The sequence below is a fragment of the Passer domesticus genome, chromosome 5 (assembly GCF_036417665.1).
Source record: "Passer domesticus isolate bPasDom1 chromosome 5, bPasDom1.hap1, whole genome shotgun sequence".
NCBI classification, from domain to species: Eukaryota; Metazoa; Chordata; class Aves; order Passeriformes; family Passeridae; genus Passer; species Passer domesticus.
In genome coordinates, this window is record NC_087478.1 from 75,289,332 (window position 1) to 75,311,223 (window position 21,892).

Here is a 21,892-nt window from a genome sequence, read left to right on the forward strand (position 1 = left end):
TGTTTTTGTGATTTTTTTTTTTTTTGGTTTATATTGCTCAGCCAAACTTAAGGAGAACTTACAGAGCTAGGAAGCTGTTTCTTTGGACCCAGGATTTTCTGTCCCAGTGGATTTTAAATTCCACTGGCTAGTGTATGTTACAGATCAGTGTCTCTGAACAGGACCACTCAACCCTCCTTTTCAATGTGACTGACTTTCCTGCTTTAAACAATTCAGCTGCTTTCTAGACCTTCAAGACTACATATCCACTATTTCCCCCAATGCTTTCTCACTTATATAACATATTTATTACACATTGAATAGTTTTAAAAATTTGTTTTGCCAAGATTACTGTTTAAGAAGTGACTAACAACAGGGCAGCAACAAAATTATTCAGGAGATAATGAAACTATTTCTTTCAAATATCATACTCTCTCACTTTTACACAACAGATGCAGTCACCAATGGAGAAAAAACTACAAAGAGGAAATTAATTTTCAGCAAACAGAAATAAGAGAGGCAATTCATCTCACCTAACGTCAAACAGCTCACTTAACATGTTTGGGGTGAGTGGAGCTCAATGGAATTTCCAGAGCCATGACTGATCTTCAAGGCCATGATTACACACTAAAAACACGGTACTTCTCAATCCAGCCACCTCCCTGATCCAGTTCACTGCAAAGCCTTACAAATATTAGTGCTGGCTCAATGGAGAGAGTAGAAATCAGCAGCTGGGAAGAGGGATACACATGCTGCATGGCCAAAATGTAACTGCATGGGCAGCCTGAATCTCCTCTGCAGAATCCAGTGACTGTGTGGACAGGCTGGGTCTGCAAACCAAGCACTTGCACTGCCTGAGGTGAAGAAGCCAATGCCTCTTTGGTCTCCTGTGGGAGGTGAAAACTGCTTTACAGATCAGACAGCACCTCTGTTAGATTACGGGGTATTACCATCTTTTGGCAGGGCTATGGAATTGCCATGCAGGCTGCTATGTGCACATCCCATAGATATTCACCTTCCAGCAGTAAAATTGCCACTGAAATCCAGTAATGCCTGAAGATCCAGGCATTTACTCTGAGGTGACACAACATGCTCCAATAAATAAATAACAAAAATGAAATTAAAGTTCCAATGCTGGAAACTCAAACTGAGAGTAGAATCTAGCTCAAAGAAAGACTTCAGCTGCCTGTAAAGAATAAAGCAACACCCTAGCATCAAGTGGCTTTCCAAAGGAGAATTTTGAATTCAACAAGCCCCTCAAGATCCTGGTAACTAGAAACTCCTTTCAGAACACTTTGTATTTACACTGACTTCACACCAGACAAGAAAATAGATTTCACCATATTTCATCCACACCATGAGAGCAGTCAGGCTGCATCAGAGAGCTCAGCTGCAGACGTAAGGACAGACCTCAGCTCCTGGTAGGGGCGCAGTGAGAGCTGCAGCCTGTGTTTAAAGGAGCCCCTGCAATCCCCTTGGCAGCAGGAGCCACATTTGGTTTCATCAGCAACAGGACAGGAAGGTTTTGCAACCTTTGCCTCCAGGCTCCAAAGACAAGACTTACAGGTCTATCACCTCAAGTTTACACCTATCTGCAATCACGCTTGCTTTCTTCCACACAAATGGATGTATCAAACATGGCATTAATCAAATTTGCATCAAGGCCCTTCTGATAAAAGGAAAATCCCATATTGTAAAGAGTGGAGATTGAGGTGTTGTTTGAACTGCCTTCAAGCTCAAAGAGGTTCAAGTCTGCATAGAATGCCAGCATGACTGAGATTTTTTAGTTGTTTGGTTTGGTTTTTTTTCTCCTCTAAATGTGAGTTTTCACATCCAAAAAGTAAATGATTTGGAGGTTTCTGTAACTGGGAATAGGAAGAATTGACTTTTCTGTCTAGTGAATGCTGAACTGAAACTAAAGTCAGAAATAGCTGTATGTCAAAGTAAAGTTTTCAAATCTCTTTTAAATCTGTGTCTGCTGAATCCTTTAAAGAGCTGTCTACTCAGGACTTCAGAATAAGTCAAGAGTAATATAAATTAACAAACTATATATTACTGTACTCAGGGTTACTGAAAAACCTGTAATGTTTTCCTTCAATTTACTTCAAGAAGTAAATTGTTTTCTTCAAGAAGTGTTTTTGGAGGGGTCTTTGTTGCTTTGGGGTTTTCGTTTGTTTGTGGGGCTTTGGGGATTTTTTTTGGTTGGTTGCTTTGCATATTTGAATAGGTTTTTGTATTTTTTAACTACATTTTAATCCAGCCTGAAATTTAAACAGTACCAAGAAAGCACTGCCAAAGACTGAAGTGAAAAACTTTGTGTTAAAAAAGTTTTTTGTCTTGCTTCAACTTTTATAGTCCAGATACGTGGAAAGCCTAAAAACCTCTCAGTTTGTAATGCTGTCTGTTTCCATTTTTATAATCAAACTGACTATCAGCCTAATCCATAGAATCAAGATACTACTGTTAATATGGTTTAAGAAAAAATCAGTCTGTAAAGCAATATGAGGGAAGATTATTCAATTTACTACATTAGTCATTAATGCACTTAAAGCAAATATTCATATTGCAGTTCATAATATCCAGTATTTTGAAGCATAACCACTGAAAAAAGTATATTTTATTAACAAGAGATTCAAAAGGATGATAAGAATTTATTTTCTGCAAGAAACTAAGCCATGGCATCATCTTAGTAACCTCTATGTTATAGAGTAGTCTGTGTCCTCTGCCACGTGCTGCCTCTGAGGTTTAGTACAGTTCCACCCATACTGCTCACAGCTCACCAGAACTTCTAATGAAAACCCCTCTCCACTGTTACATTTACAGCTTTGCAATTGCAACACACTCCCCCTTTTCCTTTCCTCTCCCAAATGAATCCCCAGGTTTTGCTCTTTATCCAATCCATTTCGATGTCAGTTTCTCTTCAAGTCACTGCTATATTCCAGTCAAATTATTCCACGCTTGAGAAAGATTCAAAATTAATCACAACAGTTTGTGCTTCTAAATTCTACAGATTCTGAAGCCTCTGTGACAACACCTGGCAGGCCATGAAGGTGACAGAACACACTGACACACACGCTGGGTGTGTGTGCTGAACGCTGTCATGTGGGGACCACAACTGCTGAGAAATGGAGATGTGGTGCTTCACCTAAGAGGCTGCTCCTGCTGCATGCACATCAAAAGCTGGGGTTTGATTTATGATTGATATTTGAACCAAGGAGAGGTCACATTCAAACATGACATACATATATTTGCTATTTGATCCAAGAGCCAAGGTCACGTTCACACAAATGTGTCATCTGAGTATTTGCTTTATTTTTATTACCCCGTTGATGGACTTAAAGTTATTTTACTTTCCTCATGTGTCCCAAGAAGTCCTTACCCATTGATTTGGTGTGTCCCAAAAACTCCTTGCCCATTTACTTGGAAGTTGCCAGGTTTTTCTAAGTTTTGCAATACTGTATAAATATCTGATGAGCTAATTACATAAGGCAAGGTTTTGAATTGATTAACAGTTAGGGACACCTTAATTTCAGAGATCAGAGCTCAGATTGAGGCTAAATCCGGTTGCATGGTATGGCTGGAATTAAGAGAATTAAGAAAAAGAATCAACCCAAAAATCCCACAAAAACTGCACCTTATAAACTATGCAGGCATAGATTAGATGTCCTAAGCCATTGCCAGGTGTTTTTTTTTTCTAAAATTAATAGGTAACAGTAAGTTTGAGTGGTGAAGTCAAAGTTGATTACAACACGTACAGCACTTACAAACAGCCCACGCATCTGCCCCAACATGCTGCTCACTGGGAACCAGATCCTTCAGACTAAACTGGAATGCTGCAATTGTTTCCTTACACATGTGATCACTGCATCTCAGATTATGAAAAGCGCGTGCTCGACAATTTTCTAACTATGCCCTGATATTCCACAGAGACCTCATTTGTTGAAGGACACAGACATCAGAGGGTAACAGGCACATAGAAATTGCATTTTAGAGTGGTGCCTAAATGATTATCTCCAATATAATCAATTCCTGAAGTAAATAAAATGTAAGCCCCTTGCTAAGTCTCTTGCAGAATACATTTTCACTACATATGGTAAAAATAAACTTCATAAGGTAACAAATTAAAGACATCTGTGCAACTGAAATTGTCAATTAAAATTATAATCTAATACACACAGATGCAGTGCAAAGCAAAATTTTTGGCATATTGATGGTACTGCTACATAAAACTACCACTCAGAAGATTTACTTGCTCACATGCCTGATAAAAACACCCAAAAACAAATAAAGCCACAAAAACTTAACATGTATGACTGTTTTGTCAAGGAAAACATCATCACTTTTACAAGCATAACTGTCTAGTAACTCTACCTTGCAAAGGTGAAAATTCAAACATACTATATTTATGAAAAGAAAAAGCCAATTGCCACTACATTAAAGTCAAAAAAACACTTGCATTCACTTTCTGAAACTGATGATATTTCAACAATATTTAAGGTTGATGTGTAAGTACAGATAACTTCAAATGCGTTCTTACAAAACAGGATATAGGCATTCCTTTTTTTTATCTGCAGACCTCTATGTGTGATAGCAAGTGGTATATATTCTTGAGAATAACATATTCTTTAGTAAAATAACATAATATATATATCATATATATATTATAACATAACATATAGCAGTAACATAGTCTTTCGAAATTAGAATTCTTGCTGTGTTATAAATAAAAATACTTGTCTTTAGATGAAATGTCATAAAATAAAGATAAGAAATAATTACCTAATCTTTTGTTTTCTGAGCATATTTAACCTTTCTGTATTATTTCAACCTTGCTTATTCTTCAAGAGAAGAGCAAAGGATTGTTTCTATGACATAAATATTTCAACTGCATACAGCCTCATTCAAGGCCACACATTATATTTGACAGATGCCAATTAATTTTGAGTTTATTGACTGGCAATGAAATTTTTGCAGCTGCATATGGTTTTGTGAGTTTAAATAGCACGGTAAAAGTTTGGGAGCACTGAGGCAGCGCCCAGATTTGAGAGCTACCATTCACACAGGTGTTTACTGCTGCCCCCTGCCCACATGGCACCCCCAAAGCACCACAGACACACTGTGGCTGCTTCAGCCTGAGCTCGCTTGTCCTCCTGTGCTGGCAGGAAAACTGACAGGCCAAAGAGAACAGACAATTGCTGAATTCATATTGCATCACTTCCTCAGCAGGGTCAGTAATGTGTTTTCCTTTCCTCTTCCCAGTCACCAACTTCCATGAAAATGACAGAACTTTAATGCCTTTGCAGCCATTGCTCTCTAATTTTAGAAGATTTGCAGGTACAGAATTATTTGGGGTCACAGGACAGCAGACCATACTGCATGTACCTGACAGGTAGCTAGACCAGAAGAGGTGAGAAAACAATCCTGGAAATTGCTCTCAGTTTTGGAGCAAAACTCTCTTCCAAGACTGATCTGGACATTTGCCTGCACTACCCCCTAATTCTTGCAGACATCTTAATGGCAACATTCTTCCTGAATAAAGAGCTATTGTTTTGGAACAAAATCGTCAATCTAAAAGGAAAAGGAAAAAAAGAAAAAGATAAAATTACTTAAGGCAAAAATTTGAAAGTTGTGTTTAACATATTGATTTAAGACTGTGAAAAGTTACATTTGAGTCTCACCTGCCATTTAATGATTAGGCCTTGCAACCTCCCATTTTTAGCAGGACTAAATTTTGACTGGATTTTGACTTAGACAGATACAACTCCATCTGACAAACTCCCAAATTTTGCCACACTGATTTCATTACACATGTTCTGCTCAGAAAAAATAGAAATAAAAAAAGTCCATGACTTTGCATCTGTACCTTTTCCTACAAAAGCTCTCTTCCTTAAGACCAGTATTCCTTTAAAAGAGACATGAAGTCTCTTATTTTTCTCTTTTCATTTATAGCTTAAACTTATAGCTTGGGCTCCTTATTGTTTTGGCTCAGGACAAAAGACCAGTTACTTTGGTATCTGATACTGCAATTTTTGCTTCCAAGATCAATAACAACAAAAAATATGTTTCTTCCTCAAGAATACCTCCTTGCAGTCACCAGCTCACTCCCTATCCCAAATCTCAGGTTACAGTCCTTTTCAGTATTCTTAACATTCTTTCAGCTCTTATCCCTGTCCTCTATCACCCATACGAGCCCATCCCCAAATCACCTCCTTCACTCCCTTGGTCTTCCAGTCTCCCATCTGAGCTCCTCCAGCATCTGCACAGCTGCACCCGCCTCACCATCTGCAACTCCTCGCATGATTCATCACCAAACATAACAGACCAGGATTATTCACTGTTTGAAAAGCTGCAGTGGAATTTACATCTGGTTCTGGAAGACATTCAAGAAGCCTGAATTCGCCTTCTTAGCAGAGAACACCACCACTGTGTATTTTCAGTGGTTTTATTTCACTGATAAACTTTATTCCCTTGTGCAGACATAATAACATGACTTATTTGATAAATTAAATTCAGCTTAACAGAGAGATTTATATCCTTTAGAAATAATGATCCTCAGAAAAAATATTATGCCTCTTCTGCTTGCAAGTGTCTTTTTGAAAATTGAGTACAGTTTTTATACTCTTTTACCTGCACATAGAAATTCAATGTCTTCTGTAACTAGCACCTGAAGTTGTGCAGTTTAGCTCTTCTTTATTGTGCTACAATTTTACTCATTCATTAGAAATGTTTTTACAGGCTCTTGTTGCTCAGCTATTACGTTTAAGTAAATAAACAAATGAAACCTGCTAAAAATAAACTAACTTCAATTTAATGTCATGCCACAACTCAGAGTGGAATGCGAAACAAAATTCTTTCACTTTTTCTTGCTGGGGTTTTTTGTTGGTTTTGGTTTGGTTTTCTGTTTTTGGGTTTTTTTTTTTCTGTTAAGAAAAAAGCCTTCAGTTTTATTCTGACAATTCAGACATCCCTACCTTTAAAAATTTTTCTTTGTGATAAATGTATCACACAAAAACAAAGTTTACACTGAGTTAGTGTTACTGACAGGAGCCTTGGCAACAGGCATGAATGCAATTAATCTACATTTTTTGGCAAATGGACATCAAGTACTTGTACTTGCAAGCTCCTGACGTGTCAGATAGAGGATATACTTGGGACACATGACTTCACAGCTCTAAATCAGGTCACTCACTACAGTATACAGATCACAAGCCTCACACTCCTGTGTGAGCAAAAAGTGGCAAACTATACCCAATTATTTTCCTGCCATGTTTTCCCTGCTCATCCTCTATGATGTGAAGGGTATCTTGTGCCCAGTTCAACAGCAATACCAGCACTGCTGCACATCTGCCACCCCACTCCTTTTAACCAAGGAAGCATCTGAACTGCAGGAAGGTGGAGGAAGACTATGAGTCCAGTGACACAACCAGGAAAAGATAACCTCTTTAAAAAGCCACTTTAAAAAGTACTTTTATATTCTAGTTTTACTTCACTTTGTAAGGCATTTCAGCTGCCTTGAATCAGACCTTGAAAGAGCAGTTATGGGGACACAGCACACAGAATCTCTCTGAAGTACAGCTGAGTTACTGGTTGCAAAATAGTTGAGTTACTAGTTGCACACTTCTTGCTGTAGCCCGTCTTTGCAGGGCTGTCAGGAACCACAGACAGAGGACATCCCATTATTTTTTCTATGATTTTTTCCATTTAAAATACATCAAACTCTATATTTTTCTCTATATATTTCTATGTGTTCATTCATACACACACACACTCCCCCTTGCCATGCAAAAGAGAAATAAAAGGAATGATAGCTGCAAATGGAACAATTCTATGTTCTATAGAGCATAATCACTATTGCATTTCCAAGGGATTTATTACAGCATTTATAACCTTGAGAAAATGCAACTCCTTGTAAATTTGGTTAGAATGACAGCAGCTCAGTATGCTGAAAATCAGGTGCCCAGAACTTACATTTATGCTGAAAATTTGACAGCTGTTTGAAAATACTGGCCTGTTTATGCACAGATTCATCTGTACCTCTCCAGCACAGAAGAACAGGTACAGCTGCTGCTTTGCTCCAAGGCAGTAACCCTGTGCTGCTTGTCTTACTCATCCAGGCACTAAAGCTTGTCTCTTACTTACATGGGTACCAAAGCTGCCACCTGATTTCATCACACTGGCCTGCCTGACTGCACATACCCTGGGGTGGGCAAGAATGTATAAACTTCACTTGTTTTTTATATATATATATATATAGCCATTTTTTAATCTTCCACTGAAAACTGCCAAGGAGCCAACAGTACTCACCATGACCCGCGGGCTGCAATTAATTGTATTTTAACATCAGAGTATTTTAATTAATTGTATTTTAACATCAGGAATTAACTGACAGCTGTACTGGAGGATTCCTCTGCTCTGTTGGACAGAATGCCACCAGGCACTAATAAACAAGAGCCTCCAAAGCAGTCTTCTGACACAACACCCACCTTCTTCCCTCCTCCTCCCCTGCAGATCCAATTGGTTCCACATTATATTCTTCAGCCTTACTACTCCAGGGAACACTTTCCATATGTGTTGAATAAAAATGCCACAGAGTTTGGTTTGGTTTGGTTTAGTTTGGTTTTGTTTAATGGGAGCCTGCCCCATGACTCCAGTGTCAGGTACTTTGTACCATTCTTCCTGAAGCAGTAACACTGACAGCAGGTTAGCAATCATCAGCAATTCAAGTCTTCACTTTCAAGTGGGGTTTTGCAAATAAGACATGAGCTGTTCTTACCTCCTGAACATTCATGTTCAGTGGTTTGTTCTGTGATTTGTTATGTCAGTAAATTCCTGTAAATAATTTTTAAAACAAAACAGGCATGTTGCTCTTTTTGTGTCACAAAACAAAGAACAGCAATACCAGCCTATATTCAGGTAATAGAACTTACTCAGAACAACAGTGCTGGATGCATGGATATACAACAAAATATACATGGATATACAACAAACCAGTAAGACCTGCCTCCAAATCTTAATCACAGGCTGTAGAATAGCTTCAAATGATCCACTTTTATGATTTTTTTTGTTGTTGTTAAATGCAAATAATACTAAGTCATTGCAGTATTATTTTTCCATTTAAAATACATCAAACTCTAAACCATTCACCACGATAAGTTCTCTCAGCTCCAGGATGTTACACACTCAAAAATGAGCAAGGATTTGCTCAACCAGCACCCCAAACAGCAGCTCTGGTTTCCCTCTATGTACTTCTCAACAAAATGAAAACAAACTAATGAGATACAAAAATATGAAATATGAAAATATTGGACTGACTTGCTTTCACATGTATTTCATCTGCCTGGAAACAGGCCAAAGAGCTGTGCTACCTCAGTACAACTTCAGCTCACTGCTCTGAGTTCCTCAAGGCAGACACATTTTGGAACAAGTTTCTTTTACTGTTTGGAAAGATTTAGTGAATAATTTATCAGTTTATGCAGCTTTTAAAAACCATGACACTGTATCTATTTTTAGAAAGGGATAGGTAATTTGCCAAATGCTTGCCAATCTCTCCTACTCTTAGTGTTTCCACAGGCACGAGACAACCTGAATTTAAAGCAATAAATTTAGATAAATATAGCACCACAGAACAAACTATGCCTCTTTGGTAGTTTACATCTTTCCAAAGTATAAAATATTTTAACACCATACCCACATTTTAAGATTTAGCAAAGATGCACACAAAGCAGTCACGTAACAACTGAAGCCCCAGTCAGGATTAGAGTGCCAAGGAGTTGTGGTTTATAATTCATAGTAATCTGTGCACGAGAAGTCCTTCACTGGACACAGAAATTATTACACTTCTTAGATATTTAAAGACACATGCAATGCACTTATAAATAAATATTGTTTCATAAGCAGAAACTATGAGAAGTGGTATGAGGAAGTGGAGTCAGATTTGGCAACATCTCAATGCCACATGCAATCTGGTCACACAACAGTCTCCTCAGATTACTTGAGTATCCTTAAAACATGTCGAATATCACACTCTTGGAGAGATTTTAGTTTTGAGGATTGTGATGATTAAGAACCTAACCTTACCAGGCTTTCTACTCCAGTGAAAAATTCAGCCTTCTACTTCATAAAATGTCATTCAATATTTAATTTAACAGACCTGCTCCTCTGAAATGCTGAGCACTCTACTTCTAAAATATTAAGAATTCAGAATTCAACTGACTAGCACCTAAGACAGCAGTAGATAACAGACTATAAGGAAGTTTTACTTTGTTCTCCTGATTGTGCTACTGTTTTCTGTTTATCAATTATTTATTGTCACTACATGCTCAGATTTCTTTCCTTGTCATTTGACTATTCATTAATCACTCTTTACAGAGATTCTATGCCCAGTCCATGTATGTACTTACCCCTTCAAGCAGCATCTTGCAAGGCTGAAACAGAAGTTGTTTTCCAGAATCTCTCCCCCTTCCATTTCATGTGCAGATTGGTGATAACAAGCAGTTCTTCATCAATAAAAAGCTGCTGACATTCTGAAAAAAAAAAAAAAAAGTCAATAAAATTTCCCAGGGCTTAAAATACTTATTTTACACAGCTATGATGTAATATAACTTAAGAAAAATAATTCTTTATGCTTCTTCTGAAAAAAAAAAAAGCTTTCATTTCACTTGGGCTAAGATAATTTTTTAAAATGAATGAATTTTTTAATATGCCCCTAGTTTTACAGCAGGACCACACTGACATCTAGCTAACTAGGAAATATAACTGGCATATCCCAATATAATTTGGATCTTTTTTCCTTCATACTGAAAGAATCCAAAACCATTCAACTGAGAACACTGTAGTGATAGCCCTGTGCTATTTTAATTATCTGTAAATAAAACTAATAAAATACAATAATTTACTCCTAAAGAGCATTCTCTGTGAACACATTTAGAATAGTTATAGTTTCCAAGGTGCACACACAGCCCCATGAGATGTTTTTGCAATTGACCTTTATTTTGAGGATTTAAATCTCAAAGGTAGAGATTTTGGTTTTATATACTTTATAAGGCCTATATATATATTTTTAAAAAGCATACATAGCTAAAAAATATCACATTAGAGATGCAGACAGATTTTGGAAAAGTGGATTTTAAAAAAAGGTTAAATTCCAAAATTATGTAAGAAAATATGGTTATACATTTAATAAATATGAAATCAACTTCATTTCTCTTCCAAGATAAGTATGGTGTTCTGTGGTTTTCCCCCTTGTAAAAATAAGACATGTGCAATAGAAGCAGAAGTCAGAACCCAAATCTCATCAGGAAAGCTATAGAAAAGTAAGGACAAGAATAGATCTGTTTGCAATTTTGAAGTACAAGCTGCTTCTGAAAAAATAATAAAAAAAAGTTATGGAACAACATTTTGGAACAACAGTGAGCATTATAATCCATTTTTTAGAATGAGATTAGTATCTTAGGCTATATATCCTACTCTCCTGTAGGACATTATTGTCCCTTATATCTTTATAACGCTCTGCACATGAAATATTAAAAGCATAACAACCCAAAATCACAACTGAAGTGTAACCCTCTCTCCATGGTTTAAAATCCATGATACCCTTTGTGAAGAGTACAGTATTAACAGAAAATGAGGGCACTGAAGAACTACTGAAAAGCAAGTGACAAACCCACGAGGTGTTTCCAGCAGGTAGCCAGAACTCCCCATGCACCTGACTGTAGAGGATGACAGTCAATATAAGGCACCCACAGCTCGATAAGAATGTTTTTTTGGACCATGCTAAGAGTTCCTTCCAAACATGGGAGAAGACAGCAAGCACACTGTCTGGGGAGTTCCACAAACCTCAGGCAAGATCTGCATACTCTCATCCTTCCAATACACTGCATTGTATTACTAGAAATTCCCAAAGTTGCCACTCAAAGTCACTACGAGCCGATGGCTGCTCGGTAGCTCAAGCCAGCCAACAAAAGTTTTGATGCTGGTTTAGGTTTAGCAGACGTGTGACCACATCACATGAACCACAAGTGCCTCAGTTCCAGCACGAGACCAGGTAGCAGCCTCAGTGCTAAGTCAATGATTCAGGATTTACAAAGGAAATCGTTTTCACAGCTGATCCATTTTGCTGCCTGCAAAGCAAATTTTAATAGGTGAGCAGTGCCAGATGCCAATGAGAAAGTCTGTGCATGTTCTGTAATACAGGGAGTTTGACCACGATTTTCCTTCACAACAAAACTTATGCAACACCTTTATTAGTGCTACTAAGTACTACTAGAACACCCAATGCCAAAAGTGCCAAACATTATCATTCCAGATAATCCTGTGTGACGAATCCTGCGCTCATACTACTTCCATCAGAGAGCTCAGGAACGGCTTCCCGTGCCATTGAGCGAGACTGGGCCAATCTTAATATGAATACAAGGCAACACCTTTTCGCACTCCTTCCCTTCGTCACTTCTGGAATGCTTTTGGAAAAGCAAGTATCCAGCCCCACGGGGACAACCAAGAAGGCGGCAAACCACAAAAGCGAGCCCCGGGGGCGTTCCCGGTGACCCGCTCCCGGGACATTGGACCCTCCTCTGACCGGGAACAGCCAAGCCAGCAGCGGCAGCCCCGAGCACGCACTGTCTGCCCAGTGCCCGAGTTCATTCCAGGTTCGGGGCAATCCAGATGTTCCACTCAGGACACATGACAGCTGCCAGCCAGCCCCTCGTGTGACAGCCCCTTCCCTTCTCTGCTCCCACCTCCAGCGCCCCGAAACCCCGCTCGCCCGGGCTCCTCTTTACCTGCGCCGGGCCGGCTCTGCCCGTGCCGCAGCCCCTGGGCCCCGCTCCCGCAGCCGGGCGCCGCTACAGCATCTCCCGGGGCCGGCCGCCTCCTCCTGCCGCCGCTCCGAGGGCTTCACAGCGCGGGGCCGGAGCGATAAGTGTTGGCGAATAGCGAGGGAGGGGAGGAGAAGAAAGGACAGGTCATTAGCAAAGCCGCCGCCGCGCTAGCGAGCCGGGGGCGTCACCCAGCCGCGGGCGGGCGCTCCCGCCTCCTGCCGGCGCCCCGGCCGGGACGCGGTCACCGCGCGGGCACAGGCCGCCCCTGAGGCAGTACCGTGCATCGCTGCCACGGGCTGCGCGGGGCAGGGCCGGGCCGGGCCGCGTCCCCGGCTGCCGGCGGGGAAGGAGCGGGAGCGGGGAGGGAGCGGGGAGGGAACGGGAGCGGGAGCGGGGCGGGAGCGGCCGGTGACAGGTCCCGGAAGTGAGGTCGGCACACACCTCCCGCCGCGGCCGCGCGCCATTGGCGGGGCGGGGGCGGCCCCGCTCCCCTCACACCCCTCACTGCCCTCACACCCCTCACTGCCCTCACACCCCTCACTGCCCTCACACCCCTCACTGCCCTCACACCCCCCGCGCTCCTCGTTTCCTTCGCACTCTTCATTGCCTTCACTGCATTCACTGCCCTCACACCCCTCACTGCCCTCACACCCCCCGCGCTCATTTCCTTCGCACTCTTTATTGCCTTCACTGCCCTCACATCCCTCACACTCTTCATTGCCTTCTTCACTCCGTTCACTGCCCTCGCACCCTTCACTGCCCTCACACTCTTCACTGCCTTCACTCCGTTCGCTGCCCTCACACCCCTCACTGCCCTCACTCCCTTCACACCCCTCACTGCCTACATTGCCCTCACATCCCTCTGCTGCCCTCAAACGCCTCATTGCCCTCACTCCCTTCACACGCTTCAGACCCCTCGCTGCCCTCAAATCTCTCGCTCCCTTCAGACCCCTCACTCCCCTCACAACCCCCTGGCCCCGGTTCCTCCGTGCACCCGCATTTTTACCGGGACACGGGGCTGAGGGTTCGAGCCCGAGAGCCCGGGACGTTCGGTCAGGGCGCATAAAGCCCCGGAGCGGCGGCCCGGCTGCCGCGGGCTCGGGGAGCGCCGCCCGCCTGAGGGCCGGCCAGGAGGGGCCGTGGCTGTGCCCATCCATCGCTCTACGAACTTCTCAAAATCATATAAGCGTGTATGTGCATTCACGTCTGCATTCCATGCGGGGAAAAAAAAAAACCTAACCAACCAACAACAAAATTTAATCAGGAACCCCACTGAATTACTGAGCTGAGTAGTGAATGGCACAGTACTGGGATGATAAAAAAAGACTCACTTCAGATGTTTCCAATGGGAAGTTAAATGAGGCCTAGAAAGGGAAGAGAGCACTGTTTTGGGGGTTTGATCCATACCTCAGTGAGCACCACACTTAATTCCATAAATTTCTCATGAATTTGGGTTTAGGACATGGCCCTAGACCCCAGAGCCCCCAGTGCACAAACAACAGTAACAGCAGAGGCTGAAAACCCCCCGAAGGCATGGCTCAGGACCAGCCAGCAAAAGGCAATATTGACCATGGAAAACAGAAGCTAACTAAAAGCCTTATATTGATTTAAAGCATTTCAGACTGTTTCAAACTGGTTCTGGTCACAGTTCAACTTCTCAACCAGTAGAGCTGCTCCACACTCTGTCCCAAGCTGGGCCAACACCCAATGCCACAAGAATCAGTTGATTTAGCTGGTTAATTCCCAGGTTTAACACCTACACATTTCACCATGGATGAGGTGACATGATGCAAGTGCTGCAGCACAATTTTCTAGAGTAAGGTGTTGGAATGGATGCAGGCTTTTGCCCGGGGAACATGCACGTTTTGAGGGACTTGCCACACTGCCAGCGAGAGGCATGCCAGGCTGACTCAGCTTTCTATCCACACCTCATCTTGTCCTGACTCACGCACAAGCGCTGTCCCAAAAGCAGTCAAACACAAAATATTTATTGGAATTCAAAATGAGCTGTGGGTTGTTTCCTGTTTATGAGCTGCGGGCTCCTCAGCCCACACCAAATGTAGCAAGCTCTGTCTGCAGCAGGGAGGGCTGTGTTACTCCAGGCATGGAGGAGAGCTCTCTTAACCCCTGTTCTGGAAGTGATTCTTTTGAAGAACTTCGAAACATTTTGTCCATGAAAATGACTGGTGTTGCAGAAAGTCGTAAAGGAGGAGAATCTATTCCATGCTTAAAATACTTGCACAGGAGACTGTAGTGATTCCTTTTGTACTGAAAGAGCTTTTAAAGTGTAGATTACTGACTGGATTGTGTAAATTTGTATCGCAGTTCAAATCTTAATCCCATACTAAATATAAAAATCCATTAGCTATTTAAATGTGCAAGCTTTTAGAAATCAGAAGCTAGATTATTTACTAGGTTTTTAGCTGGACTAACCTTCAATTAGTGTTATATTCTATTAATATGCAATAACCTTATTACAATTGCCTAACACTTGTGGAAGAAGCAGCCGGATTTGTGCAGTTGTTGATTTTCCATCTTTCCAGTAGCCAGCTGGCTTTGTCAGAGGCCTGCACAGCCACGCGCAGCATTTCTATCACAAAACATTTTCATTTGCAAAAGAGAAATGCCTTTTCATTTATTTAAAGGCCAGATATGGAGTCTCTCATAACAATTCTGTGGGAGCAGACGAGCAGCTCCCAGTCAGCGCAGACTCGTTCACAAGTCTGGGAGGACAGACCATACCAGGGAGAATTGGCAGCGCCTTCACCACCTCCTCCAGCTACGGGCAGAATGCAGGAAGTGGGCTGATCCTGCACTCAAATATTTGCTGTGGTTTCTCTTGCTGATTTGATGGTAGAGATTTTAACAGACAATGGGCCTTGTTTTTGCTGGGTCATGGTGAAATGCTTCCACTACAAAGTCGATAGAGCCATGGAGCCTTCCCATTTGAGTATTCATTTGAAGTGGGAACTGCAGAGAGCCGGTATCGTAGCCAGCACTTTATCAGCTGAAATAGCATACATAGGGTTCTGTTTCTCTGCGAGTGCCTACTGAAGCCTCACAGAACTAACATGTACTAATGGAAAATTAATTACATTACTCTTTGGATCATTCATATTAAAAGAATAGAAGAGGCTGGACAATCACAAAGCAATAAGTTTTATGAGCAGAGGTCACTAGCAGAACTCTAGAAAACTGTCAGAGTGTAATTTGATTCTTTTTCTGTATAACTTTGTGCATGCTGGATCCTGCCCCTTTGTGCCTGGTCAAAATATGTCAAAAGCCAAAAGTCCCATGTGATAATGAACAGGAGAGGATTAAATCTGATTTATTTAATATACACAGTATGCAAATCATTGTTAGAAGCACAATTCTCTCTCATTAAATCAAACCCCTTAAAAAACCCCAAACAACAGCCAAGAAAACTGGTGAAGCAGAGGAGACAGTGAGATGTACCCACCCTGAGCTTTCCTTATGAAGCTCGCTCTCAGCACAGCAGTCTGGGTACAGAAATATCTGTGCTGCTTTGTTTTGCTGTTGGTTTTAGGTCAGGCTGGATTTCAGGGCTGGTTGTTTTTAGATGCATGTCTCTCTCCTGGATTAGAACAAAGCTCTAAGGCTAAAGGTGATAAATGAAAACATTTCGATAAGTCACATGAGACTCATCTGCCTCATTTTACTATGACAGGATTTGGATGGAAGCAGGATGCAACTTACAGGTTTACACAAGCCTACTCTTCCACAAAACTATTTAGATGTTCAATTAAAAAAATCTAAAATGAAAATATATTTCCCAACAAAATAAGCAATGAAGCTGTTGCTTACATTTAATGTATGTTAGAGATGTTTACCATGCCACCCCATCTATATCAGGTATAGCCTTGGTCATTCAGATAATTTCTTTTCATGTTTGAAAGTTACTTTGCTCATTACTCTTCACTTACTGAAACAATTCGTAACTTGTCAGAGCATCAAGATCAAACATTGCAGATATCCATACATCTCTTCCTGTGTCAAAAAGACTTCAGAACAGTTGCATGTAAGATCATGGTGCTTTAAACTTATTAACCCTTCTTAAGCCAAAATGTTTAGAATTCCTCTCATTATTCCTTATGCTGTCATTGTTGCTATGGGTTTTCACTACATGATTGCCAGCCAGGTTGAGAACTGGTGAATTAATTTTTTTAGTGTTTACCCCCTCATTATTATTACACCCAGTGTGTTTCATTTCTTTGTTTTAATAAAAAAGCTCTTAAATAAAACTATTAGCAGAGCAAGCACCTTTCTTACAGCAAAGCAGGATGTCCCAAGTCTTTATTCTGAGGGGGAGCCCACGCTGGATGGGAGGAAGCAGAGGGAAAATTACTGACTTGAAAACACCTTATGGCAATAAGCAATTACTCTTAAAACTCAGCTGTGGCTATTCTTTCCCAAATTTGCCCTACCTTCTCATCTGAATAATTTCTTTCTCCAGTGTAATATTCCTTTTCTACACATTTATTTTTGTGCTGGACACTGCATTACCAGATTCAGCAGGATTTAGCAGGTTTATTTGTGCTTTTTGGTTTTGGTCTCTGAGAACTGCTAAAAATCAGTTAAGCTTAATATAATAAATGTGTACATTTTTAGAAAACAAATCACTGCTTGGTATCTTGAACTGGGGAGAAGTTTTGTTATTCTCTTTCTGGGGTGGATTGCTCCTTCCTTTCTTTGATGAATGTGGTACTTGCCATAGTGTGACTGAGGGAAAAAGTTTCCTCCTTTTTTGGCAGATTTTTCCCTATTATCCTTGGAAATAAACGTGCTCTTAATTTAATTGTTTAATGCATTTGAATTTATTTATCCCTGTATTTCCAGTCCTTTGAACTGAATACTATTTGAATGTTTCCTGTTTCAAATAAAGAGTTTCTTTCTGATCCAGGTTTCCCACTTGTTCCTACTTTCATTTTGTTGGCTCAGTGAAGCCTTTGTTGCCCCCTGCTCCCCAATCTCAGTTTCCCAGTTGGTGTTTTATCCATGTCACTGAGATTCTCTTCTTGGGTGAGATACTTAAAATCTGTCCCTGATGTCCCCCCATAACTGTGATTCAAATCTTACTCACCAGTGGCTATTGCAACACATCTTTTGGCCCTCGTTCTCCCCTGTCCCCAGCTAGAGCTAACTTTCACTGTCCCCTCTCAAGTCTCTTTTCCATTTACGTCAGCTCTGTACCCCCTTTGATGTCTGCTTCCATTTCCCAATTCTTCTTTCCTGTAACAGTGCACTCTCTACTGTCCTTTACCCATCCTGCAGGAAACCTGCTCCTTCCCTGCACAGCCTGAACATGAGCATGACACGGCACAAAAAGAAGCAAGACAGAATGTTTGGTAGATTGTGTTTCCTAATACAATTACTAGCAATTTCTACTTTTTTTTTTTTTTTTTAATGTGTTCTCCTATGCACCTCTGCAGTGTGTATTTATTCCCTTGCATGCCTCGATCAGCTTATGCTGGCAGTGGTCAATTTTCCCAGCATCAGTGCTTATCTATCCTTGTCTAGCTTTGGTTGTAGCCTTAATGTAAGTTGCAGAAGTTTCTGGGCCTTCACTCGTGTTTTATGCGGATTTCAAGAAGGAATTGCTGTGAAAATATCAGCTTGCCCTAAATCACTTTGCTTTGCAAATAATTCAGTCCAAGTGCAGAAATCAAAACTGAAGTTGCAGCTTGTGTTTGCCTCCAGAGGTGTAAGCACACCTTAACCAGGAGCTGCGGTGGTTGTACAGGCTGTACTGCTGCCAGAGCTCCCCAGGAGATGCAGTGGTTGTGCACACATTGCGCGACTTCCAGAGCACCCGAGGAGATGCAGCGCCAGCCGTGCATGTGTGCTTGTTTTGGTGCAAAGTCCGGTGGCTCCTGAAGGGGAGCTCAAAGCTAAGCTGATTTGGGTTTGTTTGGTTTTAGCTGAGGCTGTTAAAGGGAAAGTACAGGCTGCTGCTCTTTCCGGAGCTGGCAGCATGTGGCACACAGCAGGATATTTCCCGGAGGGTAGTGGTGCTGTGTGTCCACACCAGTGCATTTCCCAGAGCTCCTCTAATCACAGATGTCCAGTTCTCCAGGGTCCTTAATGCAAGCAGTTTCTTTCCCTTGTACTGCTTGTACTTATCTCCCCCGGAGGAAGGGGAATTATTTCTGCTGTCAAGTAAAAATGTTGAGTTTGGGCGCTTTGGGTGTGTAAACGCGAAAATTAGTCAAAGCAATTAGCTGAGTAACCATTGAGCTTTAATTGTTTTCCTACCCTGTTTCCAGGCCGTGATTAACACCCTCTGTGACACACACCCAGCCTTTTCCAGCACTCACAGCTGATACACCGAGCCTCAGCCACAGCTGCCTTGGGATGAACAACCACAGCTCATTTCGGGACTCTCTGCTCAATCGCTGCACATCTAAAAATCAGACTTCAAAACAAAAGCACACATAATGGAGCTGATGCTTTGTAGGTAGCAGTTTTTCCTTTAAACTTTGTGCACATTCTTGTTCAAGTAGTTCTCACTGCTCTTCACACTGACCAGCTTTGCTGTGTGAATAGGAGCTGCTCGTAATGAAGTCCTAGACAGGTTTTTTTTTAAGCAAGACTGTACTTCTAAAATTGCTTAAAGTGTTTGATAAAATAATTTGTAAACAGGATATTAAAGAACATAGAAGAGGGAGGTCAGACGAGACTTGAAACACATTGTTATAAAACAGATTTACAAGCTCATTATTGGCTAGAAATTGAGGCTTACCCCAGGCCAGCAAAAGAAAGGTCACAGGTTTCTGATCCTGTGGCCTCAGAAACACCCCAGCATCCAGTACCACCTTATTTGTCCTCATGCCATGCTGCATCACTCCTCAATCTTCTCAATTCCAGCTTTTTGCAGGGCTATGCTGTGGATCAGATCAGGGAACCTGTTCCACTGAAAAATAATATAAAATAGCAGCAGAAAATAGAATAATTTCATTATCTAATTCATGGCATGGGCCTCACATCTGGGAGGAGCACTGGCTGAATTTCTGCCCTCTGCACTACCCTGGAAATCAGCCTGGCAGCAAACCCTCACCAAGGACATGGAAAAGGTGACAGGGAACCTGAGGGATAAGGAAACAGAGGGAAGAGCTTCTTTCAGTGACTCAGGGAACCCTGGGAAAGGAGGTGATCTTCAGCTGGATCACGAGGAGCCAAGCCAGAGGATATCTGTTGGAGTGTGGGCAAGTCTGGCTTGTTTGGACATAAGGAATGTAAACAGCAGCAGGAGCCTTCGTGGGGAAGGACGTCATTGCAGCAACACGAAAGCTTCAGCTGCTAACACTGTATTTATCCAAACCGTAAAGAACAATTTTAAATAAGAAGAGGTTTCAAAGCTGTGTTTAGCTGGAAGATCTGTGTGGGAGAGGGGTGGATACCTTTGGACTTTGTTAATAATTAAGTGGAGGAGTGTGTTAAAGCCTATGGAATGGACAGCATGGTAGTAAAAATACCGTGACTCATGGAAGCTGGAGGTTAGCAAATAGTCCCAAGTAAACAAAATTGCACATGACAGATCGTTGTGTAGCAAGACCCATCTCTCTCTAGTGAAACCCAGCCTGAAATGCTCCATTTGCTTCTGAAAACCTCATGACCTTGTGGAAACGATTTGATGCTGAACCTGCAAGAAATAGAAATTGTGTTCAGAACTAGATGAAAATCCAGCATGTTTTCTAAGCTATACATTTGCAGTATCCAGCATATTTTCCAAACAGTTTTTTCTTATAATAATCCCTAAGCTAATGTCTTTCCAGTTCAAAAAACCAAAAATGTGAAGAAACTGTCTTTCTCGTATCAGTTCATTCACTCCAAATACAGCAAGAGCTAGAAGAAAAATTTGGATATATGGTTTAAAAGAGGCAAGAACAAGAACTTATCTAAGGAGCAGCCTGTGACGTCTGCTTTTCTTTGTACTAGTGTTATCAGATATTTAGTTTTTAACTGAGTTATTTCACAGGTCTTCCCCCATTAAAAAAAAATAAAATTGTTACTATCTTTTGCATATCTTAATATAATTCCCTTTTTACATCCTGTTTATGTCTTGAGGTACATTTGGCTCTAGAAACTGGCAGAAAAATCCGTAAGGTTTAAATGTAGAGCAGCAAATACAACAAAGCTGGTCTCCTGCCAACTGCCTGCCTCTCAGGGCACACACACCCTGGGTGTCTGGCTTCATCCTTTCTACAGCCATAGCTGGAGACCCCAGAAATTCCCAGAAATTCCCAAGCCTCTGGAAAATGCTGACAACAGGACAGGCAGATCGCTGACACCATTCTGAGAACAAGAACCATCATACAAGAGTGGTTAATTAGAGCTGTATCATAGAGTTTTGCACCCATTTTGAGTTGCTATTACCTAATTCATCTGTGTGCAACTCTGCAAATATTTGTTAGAGAACACAAAATATTTGCTGTTTACCCCGGGGTTCAGCACTACAAATGTTTGTTTAATGTCCAGGCTGGGATTTTCAAATGTTTCTGATATCTCGGTATACCTCCAATTCATTTCTATTTAATCTGGAAAGAAAAAAGATCTTGTCAATATACCTGCCCTGTACATCTCCTTCATGTTTGCATTCTGGGAGTTTGCCTTTTGGAGCTGTGCAGCAGGCAAAGTGCCCTGTCAGTGTCCCACATGTCAGCAGGTTTGTCACGGCACGCGGACAGGCACGGAGAGCCTCAGGTGCCCCGCGCAGAGCGAGGCACGCGTGGCTGCAGACGGGGCAGGCAGGCACTGTTATGTTATCACAGGGTGAGTGAGGTGAGACGAACCCAGGGTGTGAGTGTGCTGACATCACCTGATTACTCGGCAGTGCAATTACAGGAGCTGTGTCTCCACTCAGATTTTACAGTTAGATTAGCTATTACCTGTGCCTGTGCTCCAGCACGAGCTGTAAGTAAAAACATACACAAGCCTCCTTTTTTTTTTTTTTTGACCCAGTAAAACTCTGATTACAACACAAAGTGAAAAAGTGGATTTTTTTTTTTTTTTTTTTAAATCTAGCTCAATGCCATAGGCTAGTGTTCAGACTGGAAACTGAGTCAGGAAGAAATCCTCAA

The 21,892-nt window shown here is 41.5% G+C and overlaps 2 protein-coding genes across 4 annotated transcripts in view; both read right to left on the bottom strand.

The window, feature by feature from the left end:
• The window catches only part of PPARA (peroxisome proliferator activated receptor alpha), a 31,772-nt gene extending 18,567 nt beyond the window's left edge, over window positions 1-13,205 (bottom strand). The window contains exons 1-3 of one of the 2 annotated variants that reach the window (XM_064421130.1): window positions 13,072-13,204; window positions 12,756-12,868; window positions 10,380-10,502 (exon numbers count right to left, since the gene is read on the bottom strand). The gene's annotated coding sequence lies outside the window, so the exon portion shown is untranslated. Of the gene's footprint in view, window positions 1-10,379; window positions 10,503-12,755 lie in introns of both variants that reach the window. The other variant, XM_064421129.1, reaches the window with a different exon arrangement.
• A 4,782-nt stretch (window positions 13,206-17,987) lies between these two features.
• LOC135301016 (Krueppel-like factor 16) overlaps window positions 17,988-21,892 on the bottom strand; it is a 263,897-nt gene continuing 259,992 nt past the window's right edge. For both annotated transcript variants that reach the window (XR_010362771.1, XM_064421136.1), the window contains one exon: window positions 17,988-20,454. The gene's annotated coding sequence lies outside the window, so the exon portion shown is untranslated. The remainder of the gene's footprint in view (window positions 20,455-21,892) is intronic.